Raw genomic sequence first — 20,230 nt, 5'->3', positions numbered from 1 at the left:
ACGGTTTTCATTCTAGTCCGAAATACGGGGCGTTACATATTTTTTTGGCTAGGTCAAACATTGATGAAATGACAAGTTTAAAATCTTTTCTTGATCATCAATTCAAGATCAAAGATCTAGGACTGGTTCACTACTTTCTGGGGTTGGAAATTATATCTCATGATGATGGTTATCTTATGCACCAGCATAAGTATACTTCTTATTTGTTGACCGAGTTTCAATGCTCAGATTTCACCTCTGTTACTTCTCCTTTGGAGCCTTCGGTGAAATTTGTTCCTTATATGGGTATCTCTTTACCTGAACCTTCTGTGTTCAGGCGGTTAGTGGGCAAACTTAATTTTTTACAGCACACCAGGTCTGACATTTCTTTTGCTGTGCAACATCTGAGTCAGTTTTTACAATCTCCTTGTGTTTCTCATATGAAGGAAGCTATCTATGTTTTTCGGTATCTTATGAATGCCCCAGATCAAGGCATTTTTCTACCTGCGTCCCCTTCCTTCTTGCTTGCTGCTTTCTCTGATTCTGATTGGGCTGCATGTCCTCTTTCCAGAAAATCTGTTACTGGCTATTATTTATTGTTTTGTAGTTGTACTATTTCTTGGAAAAGTAATAAGCATCACACTATTTCCCTCTCTTCTGCTGAGGCTGAGTATAGAGCCTTATGCAAAGTAGTGGTTGAGGTTTCTTGGCTGAATCATTTATTTGCTGACATGGGTCTCACTATTTCTGCTCCTATTACTATATTTTGTGATAGCCAGGAAGCTTTGCACATTGCCAAGAATCCTATTTTTCATGAGCGCACTAAACATATTGAGATTGATTGCCACTATGTTCGTGATTGTCTTGCTGCTCAACTTGTCTTTTTGCATCATGTTCCATGTGCTGATCAACTTGCTGATATCCTAACCAAGCCGCTGAGTCGTCCTCTTCATCATCACTTTCTTTCCAAGATGGGAGTGCACACACCCTCTAGCTTGGGGGGGTGGGGTGTTAACATAGAAGTGTACATAATCGGAGCCCATTATTCTTCTTTGTACATTGTATTTTTATTTTGGTTCAATTTTAATATGTGCACGTGTGTATATAGAGTAGTGGAATGGATAGACCTTATAGAGTATTCATTTTTGGAATAAGAACAGAAGATATTTTCTCTCTCTTTCTTCTTCATGGCAGTTAGGGTTTTCTTCTCTCTTTTTGATGGCGATCTTGAGCTGTGAGAATCTAACACGGTTTGATAGCCAACTTATGTTAATAGTACGCACAGATTGTATGAGGATATGTGAAATAGAATTGAAGTTGCATGCAGGCTTGGAGCAGTTCCTGAACAAGCAAAATTAAATTACACATTAACAAGCTGAACTATCACCTACTGCTTTGAATTCATTTAACTTTAATTATCTAGTTTTACTTATTCTCTTTGGTTGTCGAGCCAGATATTAATTGATAGCAGAGATGAAGAGAAAAAAGATAATTTTGATGAGTTAAGAATGCCAACGTTGGTTTACTTGGCTCGGGAGAAGCATCCCCAGAGCTTGCATAATGTCCAAGCTGGAGTAATAAATGCATTGGCAAGTCTAATAGTTGCTCATCGCATAAGTGAGTATGCTTTTTGTTTCTTTATATTATCATTTTATTTGAACCAAAAATTTAGGCATGAACTCATGAAGTATGACTAGCCCATTCGAAACTTCTAAATTTAGAGTATGCAAGATTTGATGTTTGGGATAGTATATTTGCTAGGAGATGATACCATATAGTGGTTTTAGCTAAACAATATCCTCAGATGCGCCGTTATTGCTATAAATTAATTATTTTCTAAACCTGTTTGAATTATTTTCTCTTATAGGGTGGTGATGCTTTAGTGAATTCTCTCCATCTTTTCTTCCTTGTTTGAGGGTTGTAGGTCAGAGACCCTTTATTAGTACCTTCAATTCGTAACATACTCTATCATACCTAGCATCACTTGGCTTTTCTATGTTAATTGAGCTGGAGAAAGAAAGCTATTGCGATCTAAAAAGTTACAAACAACACAGAGCATTATGTTGCTTTCGAGGTATGCTTTATCTAAATTTGTCAAAATGTCACAGTTGCTTTTATCTATTTAATGACATTCTTGTGCAGTCTTCCATGTTGGTTTGATGTTTCTGTTGATCATATTGGTGGGCAACAAAAATTTAGACTCCAATGTTTTTTCCATCGTTGATACGCATATGATTCAAATTTACCTTTCAGGTGGACTGTCCTGAAGATTGTGCTTCTTACATACACAGAGTTGGCTGCACTGCTCATTACCTTTTAGTTATGCCATCTGAAATGAAAATTCTTGAAAAGTTGGAAGAGGAAAAGATTCCCCTTCTTCGAGTTATTAAGGTAGGATTTCATCCACTTGTGTTTGACAGCTGAAGTTGAGGACATAAAGCTAGTAATTTATCTTGGCACACAAAATGTTGTTTTTTTGTTGGCTGATTATTGATGAGTTCTCTGCTTGATTGGGTCTTCTATGACCCCAAAAATCCAATTTCTGAAACAGAAACTCAAAAGGAAAACAGTGTCATTATCTCTCATACCGGAGAACACAAGCAATAAGAATTAGTTGGAATTTCAATTAAAAACCTAGATACTGCTAAAAAGGGGCAGCCGGTGCACAGGCGGAGTTACATTGTAGCAAGCGTGGTCAGATGAATAACCTTCTTCTGAATTTTTTTTAAAAATATATATATTGAATATAATATTTATTGAGTATATTATAAAGGGCTGTTGTACAGCCTTGGCATGAAAGGCAGCAGCAGCCCACCTGTCGAGGTTCAATCCCCATCTCCTTTTTATTAGTATGTTTTTTCCTTTTAATTTGACTTTTTTTTAAGAAGTTTACTTTTTGATTTTTTTATTTTTTAATTAAATAAAAAATGACTTTTTCTTAACAAAACCCAATTAAAATAACATTTTTTTTTCATTCTCCTCCATAGAAACTAAAAAGAAACTCCACTTTGTATTCTTCAAGCTCTCAGTTTTTCATCTTAAAAAATCCTTCTGCCTTAGCTCTACCCCATAACTTATTGATTATTGTTGTAGTTTTCTCAACATAGTCATTGAAGATTTGAACTTGAAGTGTAAAAAGGTATTTTTTGAAGCCTTTTTTTATCTTTAATATTGGTGATTTAACTTTTAAGTGGATGTATTGTATTTTTTTCAGCAATATTTTTGTCTATGAAAGTTGTTTTATGCCTTTGAAAATTTTTTGTGAATTTTATTTTGCTTTGGACAAAATAGTTTTCTTAGTACATAACTAATGATCACTTAAACACAAAATTGGTGATTTAATAGATAATATTGTTTGTGAAACTTAGTCAATTGTTCAACAATTCATTAGCTTCTAATTCTTTCGGTATTGAATCATCTACTAATAGTGTGAATGTGTGACGCACTTGACTGTTACTTCAGGTTGCAATTCAATGAGTTTGGAGAAATATTTTTGTAAAGTACCAAGAACAAGTTCGGCATCTCCAAATCAAAATCAACTACATTGAGATGAAACTATCGATCCAATAGAAATACCATCTCACTCTTCTCAGACACGAGAATTCAATGAAATAGTCTAAAGTCTTACCCAGCTGAAAGAATGCCAATTCTAAAATATCTTGCAAACATTCGTGATGAGCTAAGGAGGGGATACATTATAAAACGTCATTGCCAACCTCAGACTTATTAGTTCCCTCAAACTATTTTTTTTAAATACCACGGCGTTTTGTTTCTTTATGATTTAATGAATATACAGATTGGTTGGAATATAATATAAGTGCAGATGCATCTTATTGTTTGCCATGTTATTTATTTCAAGGGAAAAACATTCATCAAGGTGGTGATAATGTATTTTCGACTAAAGAATATAAGAATTGGCATAGGAAGGATAGCTTTGCTGCACATATTGGTCTACCAAATAGCATTCATAATCAATGCAAGAGAAAGTGTGAAGAATTAATACGGGAAAAACAATCCATTTGGGCTTTATTTTGCAAGTTGGATCATAAAAGTACGCATGAATATCGAATTCATTTAATTTCTTCTATTGATGTGGTGAGACTTCTCTTGAGTCAAGGTTTGGCACTTCGCGGTTATGATGAGAGTGAATCGTCATTAAACAAAGGTAATTTTCTTGAAATTCTTTCTTGGTATGCAGAAACATGTGATGAGGTTAAACCTTATGTGTTAGAAAAAGCTCCAAAAAATAATAAGACAACTTCTCATGATATTCAGAAAGACATTGTAACTGTGTGTAAGATAGAAACAATTAAGTCCATAATAGAGGATTTAAATGGTGATTACTTTGCACTATTGGTTGATGAATCTAGAGATGTGTCACGCAAAGAGCAAATGATTATTTGTTTATGGTATGTTGATAAGAAGGGATTTGTAATAGAGGCATTCATTGGACTAGTGCATGTTAAAGATACTAGTGCTTCGTCTTTAAAGAAAGTAATTGTGGATGTACTTGCTTATAACTTTTTGACTTTATCTTATTTACATGTGAAATGTTATGATGGGGCAAGTAATATGCAAGGTGAATTAGGTAGGATTAAAACATTGATTAGACAATAAAGTAGAGTGGTTCATTCGGTTCATTGTTTTGCTCATCAATTTCAACTAACTCTTGTTGCAGTCTCTAAAAGGTGTATTCCAGTGGGAGAACTTGTACTATTGGTTTCAAACATTTTGAATGTGTTACGACCTTCTTTTAAACATGTTGATAAATTTAGAAAGTCTCAAAAAGAAAAACCCAGAGAGGCATTAGATATGGGTGAACTAGAAACGAGTAGAGGCCTAAATCAAGAACTTGGCCTTATTAAAGTAGGTGATACTCGTTGGGGATCTCACTACAAATCATTTGGAAACTTTATTAGTAACTTTGCCTCTATTGTTGATGTACTTGAAAGTCTAGTTGAGAATGCAAGTACTTTGAATGAAAAACCTAGTGCATCAGGATTTTTTAGAAGTTATCAAACGTTTGAGACTGTTTTGTTGTTACACTTGATGACTGATATTTTAAGAATCACAAATGATCTTAATGTGTCATTAAAAAAAGGAGAACGATATTGCAAATGTCATGATTCTTGTAAAGATAGCGAAGAGAGGGTTGCAAGCTCTAAGAGATAATGAATAGGATCCCGTCTTAAAGAAAAACATTAGATGGGATTCACTTAAAGAAAAGGTGGATGCATTTTGTGTCAAGCATAACATTCCATTACCCAATTATGATGAGTCATATGCTAATTCCGGGAGATCTCGACGTAAAGTAGTTGATTATACTACTTTACATCATTATCGTATGGATGTCTTCTATAAAATAACTGATTGGCAGCTACAACAACTTAATGACCATTTAAATAAAGTGACAAGTGATTTGCTTAATGGGATTGGTTTCTTGAATCAAGTCAATTTATTTTCTAATTTTGATATAAAAAAAATAGTTAGAATGGTTGAATTATATCCCGATGCCTTCGATGAATTCAAAATGAGAGCTATTGAGAATCAACTTTCTAATTACATTATTGATGTTTATAATATTGATAAAAGATTCTCTAATTTGGGTGGTCTTAGAGAACTTTTTAGAAAGTTAGTTGAGACCAAAGAAGCATTTAAACTATTCTCTTGTATTCCTTTTTGATACAAGCACGACCATGATGATAGAGGTGTATGAGTGTGTCAAGAGTCCACTCGAGTTAAGACATTGTTGAAGTGTGAAAGGAGCGCATGAAAGGGCACCAAAATAGTCCACACCATACACTTGATAGGCGTCCCACTCTTTGAAGGTTTTTTGGTTATTTTACACTTTATTTTGTAATACACTATATATAGAACCTTGTTGGGTTTCATTATTTAGTTTTTTGATGATGTTGCAAGTCATAAGACAAAAAGAAACAAAAGTCCTCTCCCTTTGGAGGCACAAAACCGAAACTAGGTTTCAACTTGTAATACTCCAAACTTTTCTTAAGCTTAATTTTGCCTCGAGAAGGTTAAGGAATGACTTCCTAAGCGAGTATCATTTTAACCATATAAAATTTTCCTAATTTTGCCCTTTTTATCACATGAGAAAATTGATAACCTTTTCGTCAATATAATATTCGCCCAAATCCGATACTCGGGAAAGAAGTTATGGCCAATTTAAGTCCTAGTCATAAAACACCATCACTTTAGTGCTTGGTGTGTTGCGGAGGGGGTCTATTTAACAATTGTCAAATTCCAGTACCCTAGCACAATTGTGGCGCGTCGCGCTGAAGTTTCAGGTCCCAACCAGTGGGACAACGCGATGGCTTCACGTCGCCGTGACCCCAAGAATCACCTAGTGAGCCACCGCGATAGTGGCGCATCGCGGTGGTCCATAATACTGAGTTTTTCAGTTTAATTTTTCTAGCTCTGTTCAATAGTTAAAAATGGCACTTTGGACTTTTTTCAAGTCTCTTAAACCGTACAAACACCAAAGTGAAGTCATTTACAAGCATTCGGTTAGGTTTTTCTCAAGTTTTCTCTCAACAAAGACCCTAAGTACCCAGAACCTCTCCCAAGAATCTCAAGAATCCACCGTAGCTTTCACAAATTGAGTTGGGATTCAAGGTTCCCAAGTCAAGGGCTTCAAGAACCCTTATCCAAAAGTACAAGAAAGAGTCTCAAGCAATCTTATTCATCAAAGTTCATAATCTTGGGCTCGTTTGATAGAAAATTCAAAAAAAGTGTTCTATGTGTTGATGTTGTTTGCCGAGAAGTGAGTCCTTGTTGTTGCGTTATCTTGGCAGAATGTTGTGTATCTAGATCTAGTTGTATTTTGCTTGTTTTATGTGTTTCTTGTGTTAGTTTTCTTCGTCTCTAACACCTTGAGTCTAGATCCAAGTGAGCTTGAATGTTTGTGTGGTATTGTTGTTGGCGGGTTCAAGAATTTGAACATTATTGGTGTTGTTGTGTGGACCAAAACTTTAAGGTATGGTTTCAAATTGTATTGTTGGTGTTTTATTAAGGGTTATTAAGCTTGAAAAGGGTGTTGTTGACTGTTGGAGGTTCAACGTGAGGCTAGGTTTCCAAATTTCTATTGAAAGTTCTTGTTATTCTAGACCATCTTCATGTCTAGTTGCAAAAAGGCTCTTCAATAGTGTTGTTTGATCTAAAAGCCAAGTAGGAAGAAGTAAATCCTCTATTAATCTTCAAAATAAATTCCAAAGATCTATCAAAAGGGAAGGGGGACAAAAATATCTATAAAAGACTTGGTACCAAGAGAGGAAAAGAATACCTTTCTAGGTGTCCAAAAGAGGAAAGGGCCACCAACCCTTTAAAAAGGTGTCTTGCCCAAAAATGTAAGACAAGTCAAACCTTTTGAATGTGAAAAAGGGATCCAATCTTGATGTTTTCTTCCCCAAGGCTGAAATATACTTCTTCAAGAATTGAAAATTGAACCAAAATTTTAAAGTTGGAAAAATAAGAACTTCTCAAAAAACTGCAACCAATCCTAGACCGCCGCATCACCAATTTCCGTACAATACCAAAGCTTAGGGCTCAAAATCTTGGATTCTTAGTTTCTTGTTGTTGATTCTTAGTTTCTTTTTTTATTCTTATACTAATTAGCAACTAGTAACTACCTACTAAGTTGTAAATTAGTTTTTGAATATGTTTCTTCGTGTTAGCGTTACTTGTATTTCTTTGTTCAAGTTCGTACATTAATTTCTTAAGTCTTTAAGAAAGGAATCCATTACAACCAAGGATTAGACTCACCCCTCGACTCATTACGAACTACAAGCCGACTTGCAACACTTGTGAAACCAAGTGTGAGATGATCAAGATGTTAGAGAGAGTGTGGTGAGGAGTTTGTGAACTAATTGTTTTTTTAGTTTCGTGAGTTTGTTTTGTTTGTAGATACAATTGCAATGGAACCCGCGGCTTCAACCTCTCCAACCTTGGGCAATGATGTTAGAAATGCCATTTTGGCCCACCTTGACACCATTTTCTGACAAATGAAAGGTTGGATCGTATGGTAGGCCAAAGGGAGCACATGGCTTGACCGGACACAAATCAATATGATGGGTGTAGCTCATGTTAGCTACAAGGTTAAAACACTATCGCCTACACTCCTATGACCTTAGAATGTTATGATGTGACTAATAGCAGCCATATGAATGTAGTTGCGATTTTGCCTAGTATAGAAGGGCATGATTCATTGAGCATGATGTACGATGAATGCCTTATTGATAGTTTTGCTCATAGAAATCATGTAATTGAAAATGGGAGTGAATCCAAGAGCTTGTATTATGGTAAGGAATCTAATATTTGTCTTGCTCATCGGGATGATCATGTGTTTGAAACTTCTTTGGAACTTGATGGTTGTCCTTTAAAGAGTAAATGTGTGTATTCTAAATCTGCCCTAGGGTAGATTCTACTTTCTTTAGGCATAATATCTTGTTTGAAGATGGTACATTCACTCCTAATGAACCCAGTGATGCGAAAGATAGAATGGCTTGTCTTGAAGGCTATAGCCTATATTGACTCACTATGGTGTGACAACATTCCTCCTCAATATGGAAATCTCTTCTTGAAAGATGAGAGTACTCTTTAAGGGTTGGAAATATGTAGTCTTGGAAAGGAATAGTCAATTGGGTGAAGATGACCTTGGATCACTTGAATGTTTAGGAAACCCAAAATGTGATTGGTCTTGTGATAATGTTTTTGTATGTGATCCCTTTGCTGTCCAAGGTGATTTATACCTATATGGGGATTACTCTCTTAAAAGACAATATGGTGAATTCTTAGAAATTCCATCTACTTCTTCTTTATGTGTTTCCTATATTAAGCATACTAGTGTTGATGGACTTGAAACTAGTGAGTACAGGCATAAGGAGACCATAGTTGAAGTTGGCTTGTGTGATACCTTTCTCTACCCTTTTGTGGTCATGATATTTTCACTAGTGATCTAGAGGGTGTGCCTAATTTTGAGAACGACACCTTAGGGGAAGTGAGAGTGTCCGAGACCTAGGTCCATGGTTACTTCTACCATTTGATCCCTGTGCCATATTAGAGTATAGTAGGAGTAGTCTCAGCCTATGTTCTTTATTTCTTGGTATATATCCTAGTCACTTCCTTTGTGCCAATTGTACTAAGCTTTTCATGTTCAACACAAAGGACCCTTGGATATACTTCAAGTTTGTCCCACGTCTGTATGACATGTTGTTGTATTTATTTTTCTAACCCTAACCCTAATGCCATGAGGATGTGTGATTGTTTATCTTTTCTTTGATTTTTCAAAGTTTGGATTTGAGGTTGAATCCTTTTCAAGAAGGGGAGGATGATACAAGCACAACCACGATGATTGAGGTGTATGAGTGTGTCAAGAGTCCACCCGAGTTAAGACATTGTTAAAGTGTGAAAGGAAGGCTTAAAATGGCACCAAAATAATCCACACTATACACTTGATGGGCGCCCTACTCTTTGAGGGGCTTTTTGGTCATTTTACACTTTATTTTGTAATACACTATATATAGAACCTTGTAGGGTTTCATTTGTTACTTTTTTGATGATGTTGTAAGTCATAAGACACAAAGAAACACAAGTCCTCTCCCTTTGGAGGCACAAAATCGAAAATAGGTCTCAACTTATGTGTGGAATCACTCGTGTTGGATTGTTGGCTTGATATGTTGGTGTTTAGAGGAGGTAAAAAGATAATCAATAATCAGTATATCAATTCAACTACTTGAAGAAGAACTTAGTCTCTTACTTAGCAAGTCATGGACTGTGTGTAGTAGGTTGGTTTTTTGAGTTGTAATGAGTCATTATTCTAGTGTCAATAATCTATAAACTGAGTTAGGAGCTGTGTCTTCAAGTTGGGGAACTCGAAGACTAGGGAACACTTATCTTGGAAAGATTTGTGGTTTTGTAGTGATAGGAGTTAGACGTTTTAAGTCCTAGTTTACAAGAAGTCTTGTAATTCTGTTGATTGTTGAGGCTCAAGTAATGTAGTAAAGTTAGGATTAAATCCTATAGAGGTATAGGTCGTGATTTTTTTACACCCTTCTTGAGCCGGGTGTTTTCCATGTAAAAACACTGTGTTCAATATTTACTTCTGTGAATCATGTTTACTTACTTGTTCCATAGATAGGCAATTAGTAGGGCTCATACTTTAACAAGTGGTATCAGAGTGGGGTTGTCTTAAATAAGGCTAGAACCTAAGAAAAGATCAATATGATGAATTCCGCACCTCCTGCTGGTCACAGTGAAGGCCAATCAACTACTAGACCTCCACTTTTTGATAGTTCTCACTTTATCTGGTGGAAAGCAAGGATGGAAATGTTTATTCAAGGTGAAGACTATGAATTATGGGACAGGATTACTGATGGTCCCACTATTCCAATGAAGATGGTTGATGGTGAACAAGTCAAGAAAGTAAGGAGTGAATTTACTCCTGACGACTTGTTGGTTTTGAAGAAAAATACAAAGGCCAAGAACATCTTGGTTTGTGGACTAGGACCTGCTGAATATAATAGGGTATCCATCTGCACTACTGCTAAGCAAATTTGGGATGCACTGGTAAATGCTCATAAAGGCACTTCTCAAGTAAGAAAATTCAGGATTGCTCTCCTGTTTACTGAGTATGAGGCATTCAAAATGAAGGAAAATGAAACCCTGCATGAGATGATGACAAGGCTCACTACCTTAACAAATGAGTTAACTTCTTTAGGTAAAGTCATCTCTGAGGAAGAACAAGTTGAAAAGGTACTGAGGGTCTTACCAAAATCAAAATGGAATGTTAAGGTGACTGTAATCAGGGAAGCAAATAAGGATCTTGAAGGCATGACCCTTGATGAATTAGTAGGGAACTTGTGAAATGGAAGTTGATGGAGTCAAGGAACAATCAGCCCCTGAGAAAATTGTAGAATTAAAAGTTTCTGATAGTGATGAGGAATTTGAACTTGATAAGGAGCAAGTTGCCTTCATAACCAAGAACTTCAACAAATTTTTTAAAAAGAAAAAGGGAATAGGTACTAAGAAATGTTCTAATGATAATCCAAATGGGTGCTAAAAATATGGAAAAACTGATCATCAGATCAGAGAGTCTCCAGTCTAGGAAATAGAATGGAAGAAGGAAAGGGCTGAAAAGGAATTGAAGGCAAAAAGAAAGGAGGAGCATGCAATGATAACAGCCTGGGGATCTGATTCAGATGAAGATGAAGTTGATGAAACTGTATTCATGGCTCTTGGAGATTCAGACTTAGATGAAGAAGATGAGGGCTCTAAGGAAAGTATACTTGAACTGAAAGAAAAATTGCAATTGTTCTCAAAATCAAAACTTGTTTCCTTGATGAGTGCATTGATTGATGATTTCCAAGAGTTAACCTCTGATAAGGATGAATTGTTCAACAGTCTAGCAAGTCTCAAATTTGATCTCCTTGATCTAAAGTCTTGCTTAGATACAATTGACAAAGAAAATTGCACTCTCAAGAAACAAGTTGCAGAACTTGAGATTTCAAACAACAATCTTAAGTCTGAAGTTCTCAAATTAACTCTCACTAAAAATGGGAAAAAGGCTATGCATAAAGAACAAGAAAATACTGAACTTGAACTAGTTAAATACAAAAAGGAATGCCATGATTTAACTGAAAAATGAATAAGCTGATTCAGGAAGTTTCTAAACTAAAACTAGCTCTTGAAAGGGCAAACAGGTGGACAAATTCCTCAAGAATCGCTCACAAATTAAGTGAGAGAAATTTCAATGAAAAGACAGGTTTGGGATTCCACAAATACTTTGATGATCCTAAAGATTTATGTTACATCTGTGGAAACCTTGGACATCCCATTACTGAATGTCCAATGGCTGCAAAAAGCAGGTCAAATAGTCAAAACCTAGCTAACAGATCTTCTCAGACCAAAAGGAACAAAACCTATTTTGGTTAGAGAAACAGGTCATACTACTTGTTGTTTGCACGGACTAAAGAAATTTAATTCATCCTTTCACTCATAAAACAGGACTGAATCTTGTCTGGGTTCCTAAGTCTAACCATTGATTTCTTTTGAAGGAGAAGGTGAAAGGAAGCAAAAGGCACTGGTATTTAGATAGTGCTTGCTCAAGACACATGACTGGTGATAAGAAAAAGTTTCTTTCACTCTCTAAATAAATAGGAGAGAAGTGTATTTTGATGATGGAAAAAAGGAAATCATTAATGGAGTTGGAAAAATTGGCTCATCTGAGTCAAAAGCATTGGAAGATGTCTATCTTGTAGAAGGACTGAAGCACAACATACTGAGCATCTCACAACTGTGTGACAAAGGTAATAAAGTTATTTTTACTGCTGCAGGAGTCAAAGTTAAAAGGATAGATACCAAAGAGATTGTGCTCACTGCAAGGATATACAGAAATATATACAAAGTTGACATCATGGCATTACCTGGACCTGAGTTAAGTTGTCTAAGTGCAATTGAAAATGATTCCCTTCTTTGGCACAAAAGACTTGGACATGCAAGTTTGAAGCAACTAAACATACTTTCCTCCAAAGACATGGTATTGGGATTACCTAAAACCAAGTTTAAGGAAGAAAAGTTATGTAGTGCTTGTGTAAGGGGGAAGCAGGTAAGGTTTTACTTTAAGTCTAAGAACCATGTTACCACATCCAAGTGCCTTGACTTGGTTTATGTGGACTTGTGTGGACCCATGAGACTACAAAGTAGAGGTGGAAAGAGCTATGTTTTTGTAATTGTTGATGATTATTCCAGGTTCACCTGGACCTTGTTTCTATCCTCTAAAGAAGATGCCTTTGATGTCTTTAAAGTTTTCATTAAGAAAATTAAAAAGAAACTAGGTACTTCTTTAGTCTCCATAAGATCTGACCATGGTACAGAATTTGAGAATGTAAAATTCTTGGATTTTCGTTCAACAAATGGTATAGATCATAACTTCTCAGCTCCTAGAACACCTCAACAAAATAGAGTGGTGGAAAGGTAAAATAGAATCTAGAGGATATGGCTAGAACAATGATGCTTGCAGTAAATGTTGATAAAAACCTCTGGGCTAAGGCAATAAGTACTGCAACATATATCATAAATAGATGCATGATCAGACCTTTGTTAGAGAAGACTCCCTATGCATTACTAAAAGGAAGAAAACCAAACATCTCTCACTTTAGAACTTTTGGATGTAAATATTTCATACATAATAAAGGAAAGGATAATTTGGGAAAATTTGATGCTAAAAGTGATGAGGGAGTCTTCGTAGGTTATTCATTCCATAGTAAAGCTTATAGGGTTTTAAACGACAGAACTAACTATGTTGAAGAAAGCATGCATGTGATCTTTGATGAATCCTATGTTAAGACTAACCTATAGGAAGGAAACGATGCTGAGGAACAGGTTACACAACCCGATTCATTGATTGGAGCTACCAAACTTGGAGGCACCTCAACAGAGGGAACTAAGCTAAAGGCACAGTGACAGGGGGAACTGAACCACCAACTACCCCAGATCAAAATGTCATTTGTAATCGTAGTAGCTCACTAGGGTTGATTCCTATGGGATACAAGCATCAAGGATCACATCCCATAGAGAATGTTCTCACTGAGCTCACCTTTGGGATCACCACAAGATCTAGACTAAGAAGTATGTGTGCCTTCAAGGCATTTCTGTCAGAAATAGAACCAAAGAAGATAACTGAAGTATTGCTTGATGCTGATTGGATCATAGCCATGCAGGAAAAGCTAAATCAGTTTGAAAGAAGAAAAGTATGGAACTTAGTTCCTCTTCCAAAAGACAGATCAACAATTGGAACTAAGTGGGTATACAGGAATAAAGTTGATGATCATGGAATAGTCACAAGAAACAAGGAAAGGTTGGTGGTCCAAGGATACAACCAAGAAGAAGGAATTGAATTTGATGGACTTTTTCACCTTTAGCAAGACTTGAAGCCATAAGATTACTTGTTGCCTTTGCTACTTACATGGAGTTTATACTCTACAAGATGGATATGAAGAGTACATTTCTGAATGGCATTCTCAAAGAGAAAGTATATGTCAAGCAACATCCAAGATTTGAAAGCAAGGAGTTTCCTGATCATATATATAAACTGGAAAAAGCCTTGTATGGACTGAAACAAGAACCTAGAGCTTGGTATGAGAGATTGTCAAAGTTTCTACTGGAAAATGGCCATTCCAGAGGTAAAATTGACAAGACCCTTTTCTTAAAAACTAATGGAAAGGATTTGTTAGTTGTGTAGGTATATGTGGATGACATCATCTTTGGATCAACTAATATGAATATTACTCATGAGTTTGCCAAACTCATGAGTTGTGAATTTGGGATGAGTATGATGGGAGAACTGAATTACTTCTTGGGACTACAGATAAAGCAGACAGCTTCAGGGATAATTTTACACCAACAGAAGTATGTCAAAGATCTTCTAAAAAGATTCTCCATAGAAGAGGCTAAATAGATCAACACTCATATTGCCACTACCACAAAGCTAGATCTAGATAAAATAGGTCCTGATGTAGAGAAAAAAATGTATAGAGGTATGATCGGTTCACTACTGTATATCACAACAAGCAGGCCTGACATTGTGTTTAGTGTAGGGCTATGTGCCAGGTTTCAAGAAAAACCTAAAGAATCACATCTAAAATCAGTAAAAAGAATATTCAGATACTTGAAGGGATCAAGTGATCTTGGCTTGTGGTATCCAAAAGGTAGTAACTTTAATTTGGTAGGATACTCTGATGCTGACTATGTAGGATATTTGGTAGACAGGAAAAGCACTACAGGTATGGAACACTTCCTGAGATCATGTTTAATTACCTGGTCCACAAAGAAGCAAAATTTAGTAGCCTTGTCTACAACTGAGGCTGAATATGTTGCAGTTGGTTCATGTTGCGCACAGTTGTTGTGAAACAAACAAAAACTTCTAGACTTTGGGGTAGATGTAGGTTGTGTTCCCATTCTTTGTGATAACACAAGTGCCATAAACATTGCTAAAAATCCTGTTCAACATAAGCGAACTAAACATATTGATATTCGACATCACTTCCTAAGAGACATTGTTGAAAAATGATTGATATCAATTATGTTCTGTTCTACTGAAGAGCAAATTGCTGACATTTTCACTAAGGCCTTAAGTAGAGAACAGTTTGAAAAAATTAGGTTAGCCTTAAGGATAATTAAAATTACATAAGTCTCCCTCAATGCTTGATTAGGATAAGCTGCTCCACATGTGATTATTGATTAATTCAGTCTCACACATTAAGTTGTGTATCCTAATTCCAAGATTTTAGAATATGATGACTCATGGATGTGTTTAATTTTGCAGAGGGACTGGATCACAAAAGCAATTTGGTCCATTTTTTTAGGTATGATTACACTTACCTTCAGTAGCATAAAGAGAAACAAGTTGTCTACCTGGTTCATTTTGTTTGCATTTAAGCCATCAAAAATCAAGAGTCCTATTTTCTTTCAAAAAGCTGCTTACAGTTTTCCTATTGATTTAGAAACTCTAATCATTACGCCACTGCTAAGGTACAGTCCCTCACCCTTTCAACTTTCTCTCTTTTCCCTTTTAAATACATTTTCTTTCTTCTTGATTCTAAATTAATTTTTGCCTATACCTCCTCATAATCAAGACCACTTGTCTGATTCAAATGGCATCAACCTCACCATCTTCCTCCTTATTATCCACTTCCTTCACTGATTCAGTCAAAAATCCCCTCACCGCACTTACTATTCATCCAAATATCACCTTACCTCCCTTAATCCCTCTTCAAATCTCCCAAAAACTCATAGAATTCACAGCCTTTAGAAACTTCCCAAACCCTTTTGCCCAAATTCGTTCACCCTCTTCATCTTTCTCACAACCTCTTTTTCCTCCTCTTATCCCACTCCAAGTTGTTGATGATGATATTTATATTGATAGAGACGACATTCTTATTGCAGAGTTGATTTCAAGAAGGTCGAGATCTCAGTTGAAGAAAAAACCTTCTTCCATTTCTATCAATGTCGAGAGCACTGTTTCTATGAAATCCTTTCCAGAGGTCTCAAATTCTCAAACCCCTCATACTCGAGAAAAGAAACAACGTGAAGATGCTCTCTTAGCTGAAGCACTTCGAGCCAACAAAAGGAAATGGGTGCCTATATCTGATCCCACTTCTCCTCGTGCATCCTCCCCTGATGTTCTTCTTCGATCAATAAGGAAGACTAAGACTATCATAGAAAAAGTTCCAAAACCCTCCTTGGTTAGAAAATTCTCTCCTAAAACAACTCCAAAATCCTCTCCCTCTCCAAAATCTCTTTCTATAGTTAAAGGTTCAAAATCTTCCAGAGTTTCCTCTCCAAATTCGTCCAATCGGTCTAAGAAATAGGTCACCAAACCTGTTCCTTCTGACTCATATGACTCTGAGTTTCATCTAGAGGCCTCTAATAAGTTGGATCATGAGTTTGAAGTTCCTTACCCATCCTCTCATCAAGACACTCCTGAGGCACATAGTCTTCACTTTTAAAAGCACAAATTAGCTCGAGGGAGGGTTGTTAGGGTTTTGGGGGGAGGGGAAGACATACAAAATTTATTGGAAAAATTAGAGTTTCAAGGATGGTCACATTTATTCCTTCAGGGAGATCTACAAAGAATATTTGTAAAACCCGAAGTGTATGAGTTCTATATGAATGGGGTGGGAATTGGTGAGATGTTCTCCACCACTGTGAGGAAGGTAACACTAAATCTTTATATTTCTGATATTGCAAGGATTCTGCATATTCCTTCTGGGGAGTGGGGTCACTATGTCAAGGGTTGTTGGCCACCTCTTGATAATCTTTCCTCAACCATTGGCATATATATAAAGTTCTCTGGAAATCCTCACCTGGTCAATCATAGAAGAGTGTTTAAGAGGGAGATGTCTCCACTTCACCAACTGTACTTTGATGTAGTACACAAGATGATTCTTCCTAGGAAGGAAAAGAGAACTGTGGCTATTTTTATTGATCTTAATTTCATGGAACTACTGGACACTGAAGTGAGAGTTGATTTGCCTAGACTCATACTGAAGCATATGCAAAGGGTTCTCCTCAAAGAAACAAATGGCCATTCCCTCCCTTTTCAATTCTGGCTCACCCCTATATTCGAGGATTTTTGTATTTCTATTCAATTATGGTCTTTACAGACTACCAAGGATATCATAGGGTCTGTGAACCACATGATGCTACCTGTTTCCATGAGGAGTGCTGATAATCCTATGCAAAGGTTGAGAAATGCACTGGCTAAAAAACAAACTGGGGTGGAAGTTGCTTAGGTAGCCTTAGAAACTGCACAGGCTGCTCATGAAGAAGAAAAAGGGATCCTTCAAGCTCAAATTTCTTTCCTTACTTCATTGTTGGAAAAAAATAGAGATTAGAATGCTGATGTTATTAGGAAACTCACCTCCCTTCTCCCCTCTTCTTCATCTACTTAGCTCTTCTACTTAGCTTCTTGATGATCTCCTAGAACTATCTCTTTTTGTTTCTTCCCTGGATAACTTGTTCTCTCTTAGGTTGCTTTTGGTATATGTAGTTATGTCTGCTACTAAATAAAATGGACTTGGTTGTTATACTATTTTCTGCTCTTGTTTTCTCATACTGCTTTCATGAGTCTCTTATTCTAAGTTTTGATTATCTTAGTGATAGACTTAATAGCCATGAATTATTAAATGTTTTCACTTGAGCTAGCTTTTTGATGATGTCAAAAGGGGGAAAAATAAGGCTATGCAATGCTTATAACTCAAATTAGACTAACCTGTGTTTCATTTTGGTTCTTTTACTTAAAATTCCTTATTGAGCATGTCAGGTTTTTTGTGATACTATGCTGCTATGTTTGTCATCATCAAAAAGGGAGAATTTGTTAAGAAATGAGGAGTTTTGATGATATGTATGTGAGTGAAACATGTTGTGAAAGCTGGTCCACTCAAGTAAACAAAGATAATATGCAGACAAGTTATTGATCACAACAACAAGACTAGAAGTGGAGTGGAACAAGAAGTCCTGCACAAGAGTCCTAGTCAAGATGAAGAGAAACATAAAGTTATGTGAAAGTTGGGTTGATCAAGGAGTCTAGCAATAAGTATAAAAGATAAAGCAAAAGAGTCCTACTCAATCTAGAAGAGAGAGACGACTACAACAAGAAGTGAAGTTACTTGATAGAGTCCTACAGAAGATTGAAGAAGAGACCAAAAAGGACTGCATCAAAAGTTGTGCATATATACGATAAGCTGCATTCAAGTAACTGACTTAACGCACTAAAAAGATAATCAAAAATTAGCATATCAGTTCAACTACTTAAAGAAGAACCTGGTCTCTTACTTAGCAAGTCATAGACTGTGTGTAGTAGGTAGGTTCTTTGAGTTGTAATGAGTCATTGTTCTAGTCTCAGTAATCTGTAAACTGAGTTAGAAGTTGTGTCTTTAAGTTGGGAAACTCTAAGACTAGGGAACACTTTTCTTGGGAAGATTTGTGGTTTTGTAGTGATAGGAGTTAGATGTTTTAATTCCTAGTTTACAAGAAGTCTTGTAATTCTGTTGATTGTTGAGGCTTAAGTAATATAGTGAAGTTGGGGTTAAATTCTGTAGAGGTACAGGTCGTGGTTTTTTTATACCTTTCTTGAGCTGGTGTTTTCCACATAAAAACATTGTGTTCAATATTTACTTCTGTGAATCACGTTTACTTAGTTGTTCCTCAGATAGGCAATTAGTAGGGCTCGTACTTTAACAAGCCCTCTAATTAATTAGGGAAGACTTATTTATCTCAGAATATCCTCTAATTGATCAGGAAAGTGCTTGTTTAATCCTGGGGAAACATTTCACACTGCTGAAATAAGTTTCATAGGACAGTGCCTAGGATGACTCAAGTATAATTACTTATTAAAAAGGTAGTTAGATTACTGTTATAGTTGTCATATTGATTATAGTATTATCACTAACGTAGTAATAATATTATACACTGTTATGTTATTGTATTACAAATATTATTAATAGAATATTTTGTTAGGAACATACATGGGCGAGGATGCAGAGATCTCGTATTGCACTTGGAAGCTCTCCGATCAAACAAGAGTGCACATACATGAGGGATATATACATACACAGAATACAACATAGCATAGCAAAAGGTCGGCTAGAAAGCATACTCAGAGCTTTACTGTTTTCTTAGATAGTAGTAGTAGCTATTGCATAACTGTAGGGGTTTGGCTTGTACTTGGAAGGAGTTTGGAGATTAATAAAATGTTTTTCTTCACACACACAAAAAAAAAAATGCAAACATAAGACTTTTAAAAGCAATTTTACGTTACTACATTTCCGATTAGAATACTAGGTTACTATGTACCCGATACAATATTAACCATCAACACTAAGGTAAAATCCTGCCCTTCATAATAACTTTTTTTGGCTTGGGCTGGGAAAGTACTGGGAAACAATCGAAAGAAAGAGGTCCATGTAGCTACTGTGTCTACCCCGACAAACAAGCGCAATACATGATAGACTTACGAATGTAGCACAAATGTCTTTACCTATAGAATTTCCCAAAATTTAAGTGATTGTATCTAGTTGGGGCTCTGTGATTTGATTATTTCCTGGAATAAGTCTTTAAAGAGTATTTCATCTTTCCAAATTCAATGTTCTATTCCGGTTTTCAAAAATCTAAGACGAATTAATTTTAGACTTTTATTTTATTTTTATCTAAATGATAAACAATACTGTTTTATTCTTCAAAATAATTCATCTTAAAAAAGACTGGTTGGCAGTTTCTTAAAATCCAAGTTATTTGGAAATAATTCATCTTTCCAAATTCAATGTTCTATTCTGATTTTCAAAAATCTAAGATGAATTAATTTTAGACTTCTATTTTTTTTATCTAAATGATAAGCAGTACTGTTTTATTCTTCAAAATTAATTCATCTTAAAAAAGACTGGTTGGCAGTTTCTTAAAATTCAATTCTTGATTTTGCTCTGATGTGTATATCTCTAATTAGACCAGAAAAATTGAAAATATTAGATACAATGGACGTTATTTTTAAATATAAAAATCCAACAAAGATTGTTGAGGAACGTTAGGCCTGGACCCTGAAGAAGAGCTTAATTAGGAGTAGACATTTTTACTACTAAAAAAAGATAAATTAGCGACAAACAAAATTTCGTAGTTAAACAACAAAAATGAATGTTAATCTGTATTATAAGAAATCTTTGTTTGATTTTATTTTCACGTTTTGATT

General features: G+C 35.7%; 1 pseudogene; it reads left to right on the top strand.

The window, feature by feature from the left end:
• Positions 1–10,251: 10,251 nt before the first annotated feature.
• Positions 10,252–15,178, top strand: LOC124889552 (annotated as a pseudogene).
• Positions 15,179–20,230: the final 5,052 nt, after the last annotated feature.

Source organism: Capsicum annuum, chromosome 12, assembly GCF_002878395.1.
Source record: "Capsicum annuum cultivar UCD-10X-F1 chromosome 12, UCD10Xv1.1, whole genome shotgun sequence".
Classification (NCBI taxonomy): Eukaryota; Viridiplantae; Streptophyta; class Magnoliopsida; order Solanales; family Solanaceae; genus Capsicum; species Capsicum annuum.
This window is presented reverse-complemented; position numbering and strand designations above follow the sequence as displayed.